The 19,294-nt window shown below is 32.0% G+C and overlaps 1 long non-coding RNA gene across 2 annotated transcripts; it reads right to left on the bottom strand.

Moving 5' to 3' along the window:
• Positions 1–4,164: 4,164 nt before the first annotated feature.
• LOC134272591 (uncharacterized) lies at positions 4,165–10,346 on the bottom strand. Of its 2 annotated transcripts, none has more exons than XR_009993235.1 (4): positions 9,692–10,346; positions 9,118–9,187; positions 7,611–7,756; positions 4,165–4,675 (listed from the first exon to the last, which is right to left on the bottom strand). It is a non-coding gene; the product is annotated as an uncharacterized LOC134272591 (long non-coding RNA). The 2 variants fall into 2 exon arrangements; XR_009993234.1 differs by having other exon boundaries at positions 10,079–10,346.
• Positions 10,347–19,294: the final 8,948 nt, after the last annotated feature.

Here is a 19,294-nt window from a genome sequence, read left to right as displayed (position 1 = left end):
AGCTTTCCTTTATTTAAAAAATGATTACTCGGACCTATTTTTATCAATTGATCGAAAAGTATGACGTTGAGAAACTGAAACCTCTTGAGGTACTTTGTCTAAATGCCCACTTTACCTAGTATCAAATATGGTTGTGCAATGACTACTTGATCTTTTTACTGTCATATTATTCACAATGTATAGTTATAGAAAACATAAAATTTTCCATGGCAGAGATATCATTAAGCTGTTAATTTCCGTAACAGATATTTTGACTGATTTACATTTATACCAAAGATCACATGTTCTTGGACCACTTGCAAAAAAGCTACCGTTTACTTTTGGAACGAAACCTTCTGGCACTCTTCAATAGTAAAAAAGGGGAGACGAAATTTTCTCATAAAAAATTGTATTGACTGAAATTCAATTAAAGTTTGTAAATTTATATCATTAAACAATGAACGATTAATTCGCACTAACAAAAAAGGCTTAGCTTTTAAATTAAAAACTATGAATGACTTGAGTAAAGCAAACCCAAAAGTTGATGCCTGGATTAGTCATTATTTTTGTATCTATATTGTTTGTATATAACATAAAAAATATTTTTTGAACATTAAGAAATTGTAAACATTTTAAATTTCATCTACCAGTGTTTTTGTTTTTGTATACACTTAACATTATATAACTTTTAAGTATTCACTTTAATGAATACATTTTATCAAAAAGTACTTTATAGAATGATTTGAATTTTTCAAAGGATTACAACAAACGAGTTTCCCCAACAATTGAAGAAAAAAATCAAAAAGAAATCATGCAGTGCTCTTGACAGTCTAATATAAGCTCAATCAGTCTGAATCATCCATAAAGCGGTACACTTACATCCTTAACGCCCAAGGATATTGACCAAAAGGTCTCTGTGTGATGATTCACTGTCAAATTCGTGGATCTGAATCTCATTGAACACATTCGGGATTTTATAAAAACTGTCAAAGCCCCCCCCCCCCACCACCACCTCCACCTCCACACAATATCTATAATATATAAAAAGATCTATGCAGTAGGCGTGGAAGAAGATGGGTCAATCTCCTACATGTATTCAGGTATCCAACAGTAAAGTTTGTCTTGCCAGCCTTTAGGGTGAATTTTTGTTTTGTTTCTGACAAGATTAAATATTAAAATATATTTCCTTCCTCGTCACAATTATACAACTTTTAATATACATAATATATGTTAAACTGAGTTTGAAATCGAGCGGACTCTATATTTTGGGCGTAATGGAGGCTTATTGAGCTATCTTATTTTCTCCTTAGCAAAATGTTAAATCTATAGAGTGTTGTAGAACAATGAATTTTATTTTATTTTTATACTGTCATAGACTCTAAATAATTTTCAAATGTAAGTTAAAATTGATTATAAGGGATTATGCTTTTAAGATATTTCAAATAAATATGTTTTACCCCAAAACATACAAGTATGTAAGATTTTATCAATTTCTAAACTAAGTACAGATTCCAGCGAATAATCTGTTCGTCCTTTCTTTAAATTGCATGTATTATACCATTGAATGATATTTAATAAGTCTTTCACAGAATCTATATAACACTTTGCCATTGTGACCGCCTATTTCACTTGATGATCTTAAGGTTCATAAACCCTCTGCTCACTCATATAAAATGTTGCTGGAACTTCAATGATTTTCCAAAAGAAATGTATTTTATAAGTAAATTACAAACAATTATAGCATAGCTTGTGGGGCAAAATTGGACAAAAAAGACACTTCAACTTGGCAAATCTATAAAGGAAAAATAGACATTTATGTCATTAAGTGTAATCTCTCTTATCAGAGTATCTCAACATATTTCTGGTCTTCCAGAACAAACATTGACCTTGTCATTATAACTTTTAGGGAGTTTGGGTATAATTTAGTAAGCTTACATGTTTTGCCTACAGCACCCCTAATTTTTTGTATGTAGGGGCAGATATTATGAAAATTGTGTTTTACTAGCAAGCAAGAATTCCAGTTTATTTCAATTTTAAAGGTACTTGGACACAGATTTGAAGTTAATATTTTCTCATTTTTTCTATATAATATCACGAATTATATATTTTAATAGCATTTCACACAAAAATTAATTAAAAATCTTATTTCATTTAAAAGTTATTAAAACTTAAAAAATTTTTGGCGGGTTTGATTGACACATCCTTGCACTTTCACAAATTTTAACTTTATTCTTAATCCTTAGGAAAAGTGGCAATTTTGATGTGTTTTAATGAGAAATATTAAAACTTTTATCAAGAAAAATAATTTTATCAGAGTAGAAATGTTAGAAAGCAAAACACCTTCACAAGTATCGTCATTCCGAACTAAGAGATGCGTATAGAGTTTAGCAAATCGAGCACACTCGTGTTATGTATACAGTTTTTGTAAACAGGGCTCGAGTTCTGTTATTGTTTATAGTTAGAATTCACCGGGTGCGTTCAATCGTCACAGTCTGCTTACCACAACTGCACGGACTGACAATATATTGTGTGTTTGTTTTGCTTTAGAACGTGTCTACTCTGAATTTTCTGGATTATAGTATTAATATTTTTCATTTATAAAAACGAGATTGCCACTTTTCCTAAGGATTAAGAATAAAATTAAATTTGTGAGAGTGCAAGAATATGTCAATCAAACCAGCCGAAAAATTTGAAATTTCAATATCTTTTAAACGAAAAAAGATTTTTAATTAATTTTTGTGTGAAATGCTATTAAAATATATAAGTCGTAATATTATAGAGAAAATAATAACTTCAAATCTGTGTCCAAGTACCTTTAATTGTTTGTTTTAAATCAGTATTTCAGTTGAGGTTCATGACAAAATATGATCGAAAAAAAAATGACCAACATGAGTGAATACAAAAAAATTTCTGAATCTACCCTCCTGATTCTAACAGCAGTTTTTATGTGAGATGAAAAACTATATGTAATCTTCCTGTATTGACCAGATTCATTATAATTTAGGGTGTGAAGTTTCTATAAACTGTATTTTTCGGGTCTTGAATCTCTCAAAATTTTGATTTATTTTTACATGATTCAAAAAAGTAAAACTCTCTTATTGGCAATCGTTTGTTTAAAACTACGCCCGGACTTGTTAATTTGAATAAAAGTTATATATTTTTCAATTAATTCTAAGATTATTGAAGGCATATAAGTATAAATATTTTAACAACTTACACTTTACATATAGTAAAAACGTAGTACGTTATATGTCAACCCAAATATTTCAGTGCTTTTTCAATTTATTTAAACGTTTAGTTCTAGAATTATAGTGTTCATTATTTATTCAAAAATTGAAAACCATGTCTTCTATAATAGCACACTATCCACGAAGCATACATGTACCCAGAGTTGTCTTTTTTTCTGAACATTTAAGAAGAGAATTACATTTTGATACTTGATAAAACATTTAAAAGAAATTCAAAAAAAAAAAAAAAAGAAAACAGATACTGGAAGCAAACTTATAGACCAATCAAACTTTAAAAAAAAAAGAATTAAAAATACTATCCTTTATGCCCATCTTCCTGATACTCGCACTAGAGGTTGCTCTGTTTGATGTAATATTACACTATATGATTCAAACACAACACCGTTTGAAGTTGAAAAAGGTCATTTATTACCAAATGACAATTTTGTAAAACTATTACAAAAATGAAAATGTAGTTTGAAAGATTTACATTTATAAACCTTGCAGTGATACCAATATCACTACATGCAACTTCCAAATAGAACAAAACATTACTGTATAAAATTTTTACATCAAAGGTGGGGTAAGGTAAAAATGCCTTACCTACTGAAAAAAGAAATATGGAAAATTATTGTCAAATTATTCACATCAATTAAGAACACTATAAATATTTAACTATTAGGGAGAGGTGGGAGGGCTGTTCAAAAATAAACTTGTATTTCCATACAAATATGGCGCTGCCTCTGATTGTACTCAATCTGATACTGACGCTGTTGCAAAAAACAAGACTGCTCAAAAGTATTAGAGTTATCTCGCTTGTCCCACTTTCAATACACAAGAAATGGGCATAAAATCATTTATGAACATAAATAGCATTTATGCCCATCTTCCTGATACTCGCACTAGAGGTTGCTCTGTTTGATGTAATATTACACTATCTGATTCAAACACAACACCGTTTGAAGTTGAAAAAGGTCATTTATTACCAAATGACAATTTTGTAAAACTATTACAAAAATGAAAATGTAGTTTGATAGATTTACATTTATAAACCTTGCAGTGATACCAATATCACTACATGCAACTTCCAAATAGATCAAAACATTACTGTATAAAATTTTTACATCAAAGGTGGGGTAAGGTAAAAATGCCACTTACTGCCAATGACAGGCAGATCTGAACTGTCATCAGCAGTAATCCCCACCCAACCCTAAGTGCGAGTCTTAATCTTATTACAATAGAAGTATCCCTAAAATTCATACAAACTGGATTCAAACAATGAAAAATAACACATTACCAACATACAAAGAAACTATGTCAACTCTTGTAAATCAATACCATATTATTATGCATTGTACACAAACTTTGTTAGATACATAATTACATCAAAACTTTACTACTTCTTGATACAACCAGATGCTCCTGTCATCATGGTTGAAAATGTTTTTTCTAAGCCAATGTCCTCTTTCCTGAAACGGATAATGTGTCAAACTTGTTCACATATTTTGACAATTGTCCAAACCCTCATATTCTCTATTACTAGTTTGATATTTATTTTACAATCAGATGCTCTTGTCACCATGATTGGGAATAATTTGTGACACCAGTAATTAACACACTTGATAGACATCAACAAAATAAATTACTCACTAGTTTAATATAGGAACTCAACTCAAAACAGATTTTAAATGTCATGAATTATAATCTGACCAGATGCTCTTGTCACCATGATCGGGTATCATTTTGTGACACCAGTAATTAAAACACTTGATTGCAATCAACCAAACAAGTTAACAAATTACTCACTAGTTTATAGGAACTCAACTCAGAGTAGATTTGAAATGTCATGAATTACAATCTGACCAGATGCTCTTGTCACCATGATCAGGATTTTTGTGACACCAGTAATTAAAACACTTGATTGCAATCAACCAAACAAGTTAACAAATTACTCACTATTTTATAGGAACTCAACTCAGAGTAGATTTGAAATGTCATGAATTACAATCTGACCAGATGCTCTTGTCACCATGATCAGGTATCATTTTGTGACACCAGTAATTAAAACACTTGATTGCAATCAACCAAACAAGTTAACAAATTACTCACTATTTTATAGGAACTCAACTCAGAGTAGATTTGAAATGTCATGAATTACAATCTGACCAGATGCTCTTGTCACCATGATCGGGTATCATTTTGTGACACCAGTAATTAAAACACTTGATTGCAATCAACCAAACAAGTTAACAAATTACTCACTATTTTATAGGAACTCAACTCAGAGTAGATTTGAAATGTCATGAATTACAATCTGACCAGATGCTCTTGTCACCATGGTCATAACTCATTACCTCAACCTCACATCGTGAGCAGTCAAAGGTTTACAAAGGGGATTCGAATGTACTTTTTGAAAGCGTCTGATGACCACCGCCCCATTGCTTTAATTTTTTGCTCTAGAACTCCATAGGAAAAAGCCGTTGTGGCTGCTCTGATTCTAAAGCTGTGACCTTTATATCATTTACAATCTACCCCACACAAATTTAATGACAAACATAACTGATCTGTACAATATTTCCGTGACACCGGTGACCCATCTATGAAAGTAAAAAGAGGACCAGAAGTTGGTTTTTATAATTGAAAATATGTCCATAGGGCCTGAACAGGACATATTGTGTTATCTTTGCTGTCATTTTTCACATGCAAAGTGTAAGATTGACCTTTACCATGTTGAAAGTTTTCATAGTCAACTCCAACCCTATTGGGCAGTCTGAAGTATTTTCTTAAAAAAAATGTACAGATTGTACTGTCCATAAATGACAATTTCTGTCTTTTGAAAATGTAAATTTACAGTGAAAATGCCACTAAATACACACAAGTACCTGTACAAAATATAAACTTGTAGTACATTGTAAAGAAGCTATCAGCTGTTTAAGAATGATTGGTGTTATAGGTAACCTAAGGTCCACTAAGCTTGTCTTTTTCTTGTAACCTTGTAATCATTTTTTCACTAAAAGTTGGGCCTTTCATATTCCTTATCTTATGTTGAATACTTAATGCTGAAACATAGGTTGCCAGTAACAATAAGCTATAAACAAAATGATATCTTAAGCTTCTGCTTTTGCTGGTACACCTTTAGTTGGCAAAGCAAAATGATGACACCAAACAATAATAATATTCAATTGCCCTTTTATAAGTATTATGAGTTGATGATGCTAATTCCTGATTTTAAAAAAAAAATTAATAATAATACATCGATTTTCTAACTGATCTGCCCAAAGTTGAACTGCAAGTACACTGGGAAATAACTCCTTTTATTGTAAAATGATAGGTTTTCCAGGTTTTAGGCCATATACCACTAAAATACTGATTTCGTAAATAACCACTGAAACCAATGTTACAATGTACTTGCATCCATATACAACTGTAATGAGTCAGAATTGTCCCATTGCTCTGACAAAAAGAGTGACTTGCCATTGAAATGCTCTAAAAACAAATCCCAAGCATTTAAATCCGCTAGAGCTTCCTTATTCAATTTCCTATGATGAAAAGGTTGAACTGAACAGGCGAAGTTTAACACACCTACATGTATTACAGACTGTAACTCTAGTAATATTATAGATTTTTTAGACTTGTGAATTTGTGAAGGTGTCTAGCTTTAGTTAACTTGTCTTGTGGTAAACATGACTCCATCAAAATAGAATCCAACTCAATACCCAAAAATATAAGCGAAGTGTATGGAAGGACAGTTTTTAACTCGTTAATTGGAATACCAATATCCTTGAACAAAAACATGAACTAGTCTCCCATGTAAGCCTAACTTGTTTTCGCAAACCCAATGTACTGCAGTACCGAATTCTTCAAATAACTGACAAGAAAAACTAAGTCACATAGGGAGAGTTTTGTAAAAATAGTATTTTATGTCTAAAGTAAAACCCAAAAATTCCCAATCTGAACAATGTATTGGAATGATTTTATATGCATTCTGAATATCCAATTTAAACAACCCACAATCTTTTCCATATATGCCTATTAAACCTACTGCATCTTCTACCTCCTGATATTGAACAGATTTTAATTTATTATAAATACCAGAAACCCAGAATTTAGACCTACTTTGGATTTACCCAAACTGATAGCCGATGCCTCACTATGGATTTCTGAATTTATTGTTTGCTTTTTGGGCTTGATTTCACACTCCCCTTCCAAGTTTTCTCTGATTTCAAAGACTTTATAATTATTCTATTTTTGATTCCTAACAAATTTCCAAATCAACTAATTCATTTCCCCAGATTTTGCTTTTTTATCTTAGAATCTCACAGAGACCCAATGGCCCAATGATACTGGGATTCTTAACCCCTACGTTAGGTGATAACTCCTTAGATGCTGTTTGTTAATTAGAACCTGAATTACTTGGTAAAATTGCCATCTTCTAATTGGCTTGAATGATTGTTGCTTGTTGGAGTGTCACTTGTGACTTCCTCTTGTTGTAAATTAACTGGCTTTGTAACCACCCCCATAGTCTGTAGGCCTATTACCGGTACTCATCTCTGTAAAAGGATGTTAGCATGTATGCCTAATTTATACAAATCATGTCAAGAATTCAACCTATCTATGACTGATAAAATTATCAGCTTTTGATAAATGTTGCAAAAATATTGTTGATTTACTAATCTAAATATTAGCCCATATCAGGCAATAGGATAAAATTACCCATTAGACCTGACTCTAGGGTAGTTCTTTATACAAATTATTGTTTATATCTTAAGGCGATTCCACCCTCACAATTTTATAGGTTCAAAGTATAAAAACTGCATTTATTTTCATTTAAGATGCAAAACATAAATACACAGAAGTGTATGTCAACATAACAAAAATTGCACATTTCTTACAAACAGTATTATGAAAAATAAGTAAAACTGGCTAAAATGCATAATTCTGATGCTGAGTGTTGCTAAATACTTCCTACTTAAAAGATACTTTTGAATTGTGAATATCAGATAAACTATTTTACAATATAGCAAATGCCAGACTGAAGAGACCCTAGAAGGAGTTCTTGCCCTTGTTAACAATTTAAAAAAAAAAAAAAAAAAAAAAAAAAAAAAAAAATTTTAAAAGGTATAATTGTTTAAATTTAGAAAATATGCATTTTTTAAAATTCTTTAACTTTACAATATTTATCATTACACTTATTGTAAAGCATTGTTCCAAGAGATATTGTTCTATTTAGGTATGAATTTAAATTAATTACAGTTTTTGCAAAAACCTATGGCATCATAAGAGGGTGGAATTACTTTTAAACAATCTGTATAATTAAAGTGCACTAGTGAAATAGAGCTACACAATGTATCAAGAAACCATTGCAATATCACTAATTAATTCACTATCCCTGGTGAAGCATTGCGATAGAATTATCGCATTTATAACTTGATAGAATTATCAAGATTCAGCACTGATCAAGACGTGATAAAATTATCACTAACTGCGATAGAATTATCGCATTTATAACTTGATAGAATTATCAAGATTCAGCACTGATCAAGACGTGATAAAATTATCACTAACTGCGATAGAATTATCGCATTTATGACTTGATAGAATTATCAAGATTCAGTACTATTGAAGACGTGATAAAATTATCACTAACTGCGATAGAATTATCCCATTTATAACTTGATAGAATTATCAAGATTCAGCACTGATCAAGACGTGATAAAATTATCACTTATTGTAAAGCATAGCAATAGAATTATCGCATTTGTAACTTGATAAAGTTATCAAGAATCAGTAGTACATTGAAATACCACTAATTGTTCAGTAATGTGCAAAATTACCACTCATACTTGAACATGTGGCAAATTATCACAGGCTCTTCTGCAACTCCTGCAGAAGAAAAAGTTTCCAGACTTACTGTTCTAAGTAAAAATAAATGCTTGATCACAAGGGTCCCTTGCTGTATTTCCCACTCTTGGACTGGCTCTCTACAATGCATCTAATATGTGATTAAATAAAAATCTGCTGAAAGTAAAACATTGTGTCATATATGCATAATAAGCTATATATACATGTATTGCCTGTTTCTGAATTTAAATTGCAAATTAACCATAATTGTTATATGGCTAAATGACATACAAACTATTTATCTAGCTATCGCTTGTACTATGTATCACAGCACCCCTGATTGCCCTGTAATATTTACATTGCCAAGATGGTTCATGTGTACACCGTCACATAAGTTATTCACTACAGAGTTCTTCAAGCCCTTTAACTTCCAGTACACAACCTGCCTTCTGTTTTTAACGTCTTCTTTTAAAAGTTGATTTGCAAAGACTATTTACTTATTATATAAAACAACTCGGCAATGTCAGGTGGAATATCTTGGTAACAACTGACACACATATATCTATAGTGTATTTAAATGATACCGGTTTAAAAACAAGTCACATCACACATGTCGCCATTATTTTTGACACAATTTCCCTTACCGAGTCCTCATCAGCCTGCGGCTGATCGATATCGTTTCCCGAAATATGTAAAATTAGCTTCTCTTTGAATCTCCTCTTCTAGCACTCTAATGTCCATACCATGCATACTACGGCCTATTCTGTCCCCACTAATCCCAATGACCGAAATCGCTACATTTTGTACATTAGATATAATTGTTAGCATGTTGTCTCTATTTCCTCGCATAATGATATAAGCGTCGAATGTGTGAGTCAAATATTAATATAGACATCTTGATGAAGGAAGAACGCAGTACAAAACAAAAATCGTTGGGACAACAAAGGTCACGAATGATGGAAAATCTGAACGCACGTAGGCCTTCCACGTGTGCCAGGACCGAATTTCAAGTCTCGTCTTTTAACACTTACAAATGTGCTGAATTCCTTGGAAATCCAAAAGATCACACCACCAGAAGTCCATTAAATGTATTAATTGTGCACTGGACACGCTGTAAGCCAACTTGCTTGTTCAAAAATAAACTTGTATTTCCATACAAATATGGCGCTGCCTCTGATTGTACTCAATCTGATACTGACGCTGTTGCAAAAAACAAGACTGCTCAAAAGTATTAGAGTTATCTCGCTTGTCCCACTTTCAATACACAAGAAATGGGCATAAAATCATTTATGAACATAAATAGCATTTAAGCATTAGAAAAAAACCTGAAAATAAAATCATATAGAAAAAATAAACCTTCTAATATGCAAACGTTAAAAATGGTTATAGATCTACATTTTTTAACACGACATGACAATTTTAATAAAAGGAATCACTATAAATGAGTTTTCTATCTATATATGAAATGGTTCTTACGGTTTGAAAACTTACTCTAGAGAGGGAGACATAGAGAGCGTCTGTATTTTAGTAGTGAACACGCACTGTGCATTTGGCAAAAAACAAGCTCAATGTTGTCAGACAGGTGTTTAATTCAAGGAATGAAAGCTGAACGTAAATGATATTTTATGCTAGTAAAATTATTTTAAGTTAAGTTTCATGTATTATATGTTAATTTGTAATTCCCCACTTTGTGCCTCATTATCTGTAAACCCGTGGGGACCCCCCGGTAATTTTATCCTTTTGAGATAAGAGAACTAGCATCATTATATCTACTGCTATTGTAAAGACAAGACGGCCAAACATCTGCTGTAATATTTTTTGGATTACCCAAACAGACTTTAACTGTACATTAGGCCACTTCAAACTCATATGTCTATGTTTTCATCGTAATTAATTTTTTGTGTATATTATATTGTTAGTCATATCATATGTAGGTCAAATAATGGAATTTTGAGCCAATTCATATGTATAAGGCCATATATCTTTCTAGAGACTTAATTCATGTTCATTTTAACCGAAAAAAACAAGCAATTATTCACTTATGAGTGTACATGACAAGAAAATGTTGAGATACTAAACTTTTGAAAATAAACTGGAAGCAGATCTTCCATGAAAACAGAACTATTATAATAAAAGAATTGATTAAAACAAATCGTATACTATCAGATATCTCCACCAATGTGCACTACATTAAAATGTTTTTTTTCACAAGTCATGTACTATCTTTGATTTTTTGACTCTCTCCTTTATTATGAAAATAATATTCTGTCCAAAAAACGACTATATCAATTCTTTTGGAACATATCTATGATTCCAAATGTTGTCCGAGGTATTATACTTTACGTACCAAACAATTCTGAAAAAAGAAATACATGTATCTACTTTTAATTTCCTCTATGTTTCGCGAATATGTAATATTTCTGAAAAACAAACAAACAAGCCAGATCTACATTTTTGGCCAATTATATGTTTATATTGGCCTCAATGACATCAGGATATAACTCTCATTTCCGTATTTGTTAAAGTAATGACATTTTGTTTTAACTAGATAACAAGACCCTGAAATTATAAAATGTACCTGCTACACAAAGGTCCATGAAATGTCATTAGAATTTTTGAATTAATGATTTTTATTCCCTTAAGACTGATAAAGCCCTGCAATATCAATCTATATATAAATATTCCACAGAATTAATTTTCATGCTAAGTATGCATGATAACATAATGAAGTCGCACATCAACAAAACTCTGTTGCTTCTAATACATATGTTTTCAATTACTGAATGAGTAAATTATCCATATTAAAATAATGTTTTCTACTAAGATCGTTAACTTGCATGTTAGCATATAGGATAGGATTAAAATAAATCATAATAAATTAAAATTTTTAAATACAAATCATTTGGATTTATTATTAAAATATTTCTACCAAATTTGGTAAGCATACGACGTGAAATAAAAAAAGATATGAGAGGAGTCCACAAACTTTTCGAACAACCCTCGTATATCTCGAAAGAGCTATTCAGGGAACAAGAACTTGCATGTGCAGCCAGACTTGAAGCTGAAGATACCTGTTCACAGTCATGTACTTTACATAAAATATAATTATTGTACGTTAAATTCTCCCCCTTATAACTACAAGTTATAAATTATAATTCAGTATAAACATACACATTTTTGAGGTATCAGTTTGCATTGCTATGCTATAATTCATTATCAACTACATACGTTCAAACAATCTTCATCTTCAACGTCTGGTCACATGCTGATTCACCGTCTGCTGCTACAGATATTTTACATCCTGTCGCTCCGATTTCTCGGTGACAAAAGAGACCCTTACAACTTTACTGCCGCCTAATGATTAAATATCTACAGCCAATATTTATAAGAAACAGACGCAGAGATACAAAATGAATATTTTTTATAAATAATTCAAGAAGCTTGTTTTAGTTTATAAAAAAGTACACTCTTAATTGTAAATAGCATCAATGAAGGATATGGAGAAAAGGAAAAGTTTTCAATATCAAAGTCCATTAAACAATACAAAATAGGAACAGAGCAAACAAATACCTCCAAAATTTCAGAGTAGGGATCAAATGCCATGGAGGAATGAGTATCCCCTGCCAACCAGTACACCTGCAGTGTGCTCTTTGACATGATCGTGAAATAACGGAAGAATCCGTCGTCAACACCCATTGATGAATTGTATTTACTGACAAGGACAATGTATCGACCATAGAAATTACGAAATGATGACTTTAAATGAGACTGCTGATATTCTAATTTGTTATTATTAATATGCAGGCAATGAAGGTATATTACTTTATAAGTAAGGAAAGTTGACGATAGAACAGTCATCACGTTAATCATAGTTCATGGAGGTTAGATTACCCTTAACGTCTTTTTCATGTAAAATATCCAAGTATGTTAGAGATGTGTCAGGATATAGAAATGGAAATTACCATTGTTAATTGACAATACTTCGTCGATATATGTAAATGTCGAGCTGAAGGCCACAACAAGTATTTTTTTTTCTTTTCACGCATAAGATGTAGCATAAATTCTGCTTCATGTAAACACAAAAATAAGTCTGCTAATAACGAAGCGTATTTGGTACCCATGGGAACCCCAAGAGTTTTTGGAAGACCTGGTTTCCAAAAACCAGAAAGATATTGCCAAAAATCTATTGGAATTCCCATGGGTACAAATTGCGCTCCGTTATTAGCAGACTTATTTTTATATTCATATGAAGCAGAATTTATGCAAACTCTTGTGCTTGAAAAGAAGAAAACACTTGCTGTGGCCTTCAACTCGACATTTAGATATATCGACGACGTATTGTCAATTAATAATGATATTCTCAATTCCAACGTCGATACGATATATCATGGTGAGCTTGAGATAAAAGATACCACAGAGTCCGACACTTCTACTTCACATTTGGATATTTTACTTGAAAAAGACACTAATTGTGATCTAACAACCAAACTACATGTATATGATAAACGTGATGACTTTAACTTTTCTATCGTCAACTTCCCTTACTTATGCAGCAATATACCTTCAACACTTGCATACGGAGTATATATATCTCAGTTGATTCGATACGCAAGAGCATGCTCTAAGTTTGAACAATTTCTTAAACGAGGTAAATTATTGACAAGCAAGTTGATGAAACAAGAATATCAGCAGTCTCGTTTAAAGTCATCATTTCGTAAGTTCTATGGTCGATACAATGACCTTGTCAGCAAATACAGTTTATCATTGAGTCAAATGCTGACTGACGTTGTTCATACCAATTGTTAGTCCATTATTTATACATTGAATTGACGACGGATTTTTTCCGTTACATGTATTTCCTGATCATGACAACGAGCACATGGCGGGTATGACTGGTCGGCAGGGGATGCTCACTCCTCCATGGCACCTGATCCCACCTCTGATGTTTCGGAGGTCCGTGTTTGCTCTGCTCTGATTTTGTATATCGTTTAATGGACTTTGAGATTGAATACTGTTCGTTATCTCCATAATATCCTTCTGTCAATCAGAACCTCAATCATTTTTTATATCATTTTAGAGTACTAAAAATGACATTTTAGAGTACTAAAATGAAATTTTAGAGTACTTATGTGTGCAATCAGAATGTGTTTTAACAAAATAGTTTTTGCAAAATGGCAAATAAACGATGACCAGGTAAGTAAAGAGCCTAAGTCAAAAGTACAGAATTTCAAAATAGGACAGTATTGCCTCTGGATGTACCTACAGACTATATATTTTTTCAAACCAACATTTTTTCTTCAATATCTCTTAAATATATGGATGAATTTCGTATGTTTTCGGACAATTATGATGAAATTGTGAATTTTAACATTTCGGAGTACTCATTAAAAATTGGTAAATATTTATCAATTAATGAGTAATTCACATAAATATGTACATGTATATTACAATATATTACAGATAGTATTTCGATATTTTGTTAATACATGTAAAAGATAACTTTGAAATCATAACATCAGGTACAATGTATAAGCTGAGGTACATTTACAAGTGAAAATAACAGCGTGCCCCTTAAGCGTTTTCTTATTGCAGTATACGTAAATAATTAGATACACTGTAACGTCTTATTTTTCACATTGAAAATGTTTAATGATGATAATTTTATCAATATTTACACACATTTTATGCATTTGATATTTTAATCAGTCTAAATAAAGCCAAGTCCAGGCACGTAGCAACATAAGGGGGTGGGGTGGTTAAATGTAAAAAGCACTTCATGTAATGATAAAACAACTTACATCATGATACATGTTTTGTATACAATATAATGACATACGTATCTACATAATATCGTGAAAGATTTATTTTTAAAGAAATCTCTTGGTCATATATGGTACTTTCTGACTTTTGGTCTTTACGAAGTCCAATTTTATTGAAAAAGCAGCTGTCAGTGATCTAAAAAAGCCTGGACTTTACTTTATCGTGGGGATCGGTGTATAAAATTGAAAAGTCGTAAGTGTTTAAGCTGTTGATTTTAATAAAATCTTGCAATTTCAAATTGTCTAAAAGTTATTTGGAATTTTTGAGCATACACATCTAATTAACACCACTTTTTGTATATATTGCTGCACAGTACTCTTGAAGTCTTTGCTTCACTACAGTCAATATCTTAGTGAGGAGTAAAAGAGAAGCTTGGTTGGACATTTATCTTTGTTTGTAATAATCCTTATGAAGTATAATATATATATATTGGTACACACTTTATTACAAATGCAGCCGCGATTGTATTTCGTCAGCAACAGGCTGTAAGCATAGGTGAATTTACTGTTTACTTATATGTGTACCGTGTAATATTATGTAAATTGAAAATAACGAACAGTTTTAAATCTCATAATAAAATGGACCTCTAGACAAAGGGGATCAGGTACCAATTAAGAATTAGCATCCCCTGTTGTTTATGAGAATGCATTTAATCTTAATTTTTGTTTCACATCCTATTCCTATAAAGTAAAAATCCAAACATGGTAGATAAGATATTTACAGTTTAGCATTTGAATAGAAATGTTCTATTATATTTCTAAAACATTTACCCGGTAAATGCAATTCTGACAATACGGTCCTTCTTTTCATATTTTGCCCAATGTCTGCCTTATTACACATGTAATCTACAACAAATTTCATAACAGAAATGAAGTTCTATTGCAGTTGAAAGATTTTGGCTCCTTGTATTAAGGACATGTTAAAATGATTTCCTTATGTCTTTATTTTCAATAGCATCAACATTAAGATTTTGCTTTAGATGTATAAGAACTACAGGACGCTTTTATGTAAACAGAGGTATTGTTTGTGTAAAAAATTAACCCGCCACCATCCCCATCTTATCCTCCTCATTACACTTAGTCTTATTTCATAGTTGTGTTTTATAATTGTGTTATATCTGCATGTACAAGTGGCAGCATGAGTCCATTTTGAGTTGAACATTCAATTACATTTGAATTATATAGGTCAGCATAATCTTGTTGTTTTTATACCTCAAATTTGATAAAATCCTTTGTGTAAATACCACCTTAAATTTGACATTGTTTTTGAAGAACTTTTCTATATGCCATGGCAAAATGTTTGTATATACCACCTTAATTTTTACATTGTTTTGATTTTTCATATCACAGGGAGATCCCCCTGCCTTTGTTGTATATATGTTACCTGGTGATTTCCCGTCTTCTAAATGTACATTCAGCAATGATAATCATGTCTTACTTAGACTTTATGGAGATCCCGCTGCCATTGTTATATTAGGTGCTCAATAAGTCTCTGTACGTTTGTCTAGGACCTCCCTAGTAGTTAAGGTAGTTTATTTGTAATTAGTTGTTATTTTCGTCATTAGTAAATGACAATATTCATCAAACAATGTCTAATAGTGTTTTAAGGAAGTAAAAATTAACAAAGCTGCAGGACCAAATGGGAACTGGTTTTCACGCATTCTTTATAATACAGGCATTTGTCTAGCATAAGATAAATGGAGGGCATAAACTAATTTATCAATATCTTATTCTGAGCGAAATGAATATTCTTGGGCATTTTTAAACTCCTGTTTTTCATATACAGTCCGGTGTCGAATTTCCTCTAACTTGGCGTAGTGTACACGCCTGCTAATCGATCAATTGCACAACCAGCAGTTGTGTATAACAATCAAAAGAGATCGATTTCCGGTTGTGCATTAGATGCGAATAATTCCAGTACACAGGTAGTAAATGGACCCGATTCAGGCAATAATTGATATTTTTATTAAAATATAAGAATGTGATTCCATGAGCAATTCATTTTTCTTTAATTTTACACTCTCATAAAATGCAGTGATTGTCGATTAGCGACGATTTTTGTTTTGAAGCAAAGGCTGGTAGAGCGAAAACGCTGATTGAAAATAGTATTCGCCGACTAAAATTCGTTTTAATCTCAACTAACCTTGAAAATTCAATGTCCACCATGAGTATGCTACAAGTGCATCCTATCCACCAAAATTGGGACTTCGATATGTGTATAATTTGACAAATATTTGTAGAAAATAACATTGCTGATGCATGCGATCATTCAGTTGTGAAAGAGATCTCGGGTTATGCATTAGATGAAGGATAAAAAGTTACGATAGTATTAAACAATCTCCATAATTCACCTCTTATACTATTTTATTTTTGGAAATTATAAAATTTTAAATATTGGTTCTAATATGAAGACGTTGCAGTGGCAGATCCAGCAATTTTTGAAAAAAAAAGGGGGGGGGGTTCCAGGTGTCCAACACTCATGCATATAGGCACTTCAAACCTGGCAACACTGAGTTTTCAACAGTTGTATGGGGGACTTTGACAAGCCAAAAACAAACAAACAAACAAACAAATAAAACAAAAACACAAACAAGCAAGCAGTAGATATACATGTAGCTATAATTCGCTGGGATCTTCCACTGGTTGCAAAGTGAAACCTTGCATAGGACGTGTTGGTTGTCCACCCAGGGCTGGGATTGTGACGGTACTCGGAGGAGCATATTAAACGAGGGAACTCTATTTATAGCGATCAGAAAGGACAGAGACATTGAACAACATGTACAGTGTATTTATTTTATTCGAAATATTTTTTTAATTCAAAGTACATGTATTTATTTTATTCAAAATATTAGACGTAATAAAAATAAATATATCCATGTTACATAACTCTCTCTCTCTCTGCAAAAATTAAGGGGGGAGTCCAACCCCAGGAACCACCTTCTAGATCCGCCAATGATATTCAGTCATTTTTGCAAGCACATTTAGACTTTTTCAGCAGCAGCGGCCGATCTCTTTTATAAGGAATGAAACGTTATTTTTCAATAATTCTGTAAACTAATCGATCTTAATTTTAAAAACTTGCTTTAAACTGAGCGTTTATTGTTGTTGTTTCAATTTCTTTGTCATTTCTAATTGGATAATTAATAATACATGGTTATTAGTACATGTATATAGAAAAAGTTTGTACAATAGGTACTCCCCACCCACGGAGTGTTCAAGATATGAAAGGAAATCGTCATGATTTTAATTTCCGGATAATAATGAAGTGGTAAAAGTTGCAAGGTAAATAAAAAGTTTTTCAACAACACTGTAGTAAAAATTGTTTTGAATGTGCTACAGATGTGACAACAAATATTTTTCTTACATTTTTTCCATCATACTACGCGCCTTGAGTAGCCTATTCTGCAGAAACCATGGGTATAATCACGTGTCAGTCAAAGATCCATGCTGGGTTTCAGCATGTGGTTCATCTTGAGAGGTCTACATCTTCATTCATACATTCTTATCATTCATCATATATTTTTTATTGATTCATTGATGACTCATTGATGCTTTTGAAATTAAGAAAGTACTAGTAATTTTTGAAATTATAAACTTTGCGGCCGATTTGATGCTTTGCATCAATTTTATTTGGAATGTTAATTAGTGGTATTTTTTATTGAACGATTATTTTGGTTTTTGACGATTTTTCCCCTATGGTATACATGATGAATAAATGTAATAAATATAATTTGTGAGAAAAAAGTGTCCAAAGTTCGGGGGTTGAATATCGGAGGGGGTGTGTCCTGTCCACAAGCACCTGCCATAATGTGGTGTTGTCATCTTGATCCTTTCCATCTCGATAACAAAATTCAGGATACCGAGATTCAAAACACCAGGAAATACTTACCCCAAGGCAAACACATATCATCGAGAGCCTGCCTCTTATTTTCTCACAGAAGCACTTTTTACTATAAAATATATGAAATGAAAGTATGAAAAATTCGGTCTTTCCCTCCACTTTTGTTGCAGTACTGTCAAATAAAGGTAAGGTATGTTTGAGTTAAACAATTTCGTACTGAAAGAAGTCGATATATATGCAGCCAATCAGCAATGTTATTTTCTACGAATATTTGTCAAATTATACACATATCGAAGTCCCAATTTTGGTGGATAGGATGCACTTGTAGCATATCATGGTGGACATTGAATTTTCAAGGTTAGTTGAGATTAAAACGAATTTTAGTCGGCGAATACTATTTTCAATCAGCGTTTTCGCTCTACCAGCCTTTGCTTCAAAACAAAAATCGTCGCTAATCGACAATCACTGCATTTTATGAGAGTGTAAAATTAAAGAAAAATGAATTGCTCATGGAATCACATTCTTATATTTTAATAAAAATATCAATTATTGCCTGAATTGGGTCCATTTACTACCTGTGTACTGGA

The sequence above is a fragment of the Saccostrea cucullata genome, unplaced genomic scaffold (genome assembly GCF_032062105.1).
Source record: "Saccostrea cucullata isolate Sc308-1 unplaced genomic scaffold, CSIRO_AGI_Scuc_v1 ctg538, whole genome shotgun sequence".
NCBI lineage: Eukaryota > Metazoa > Mollusca > Bivalvia > Ostreida > Ostreidae > Saccostrea > Saccostrea cuccullata.
The sequence above is the reverse complement of the archived record's forward strand: the minus strand, read 5'-3'. Positions and strand labels throughout refer to the sequence as shown.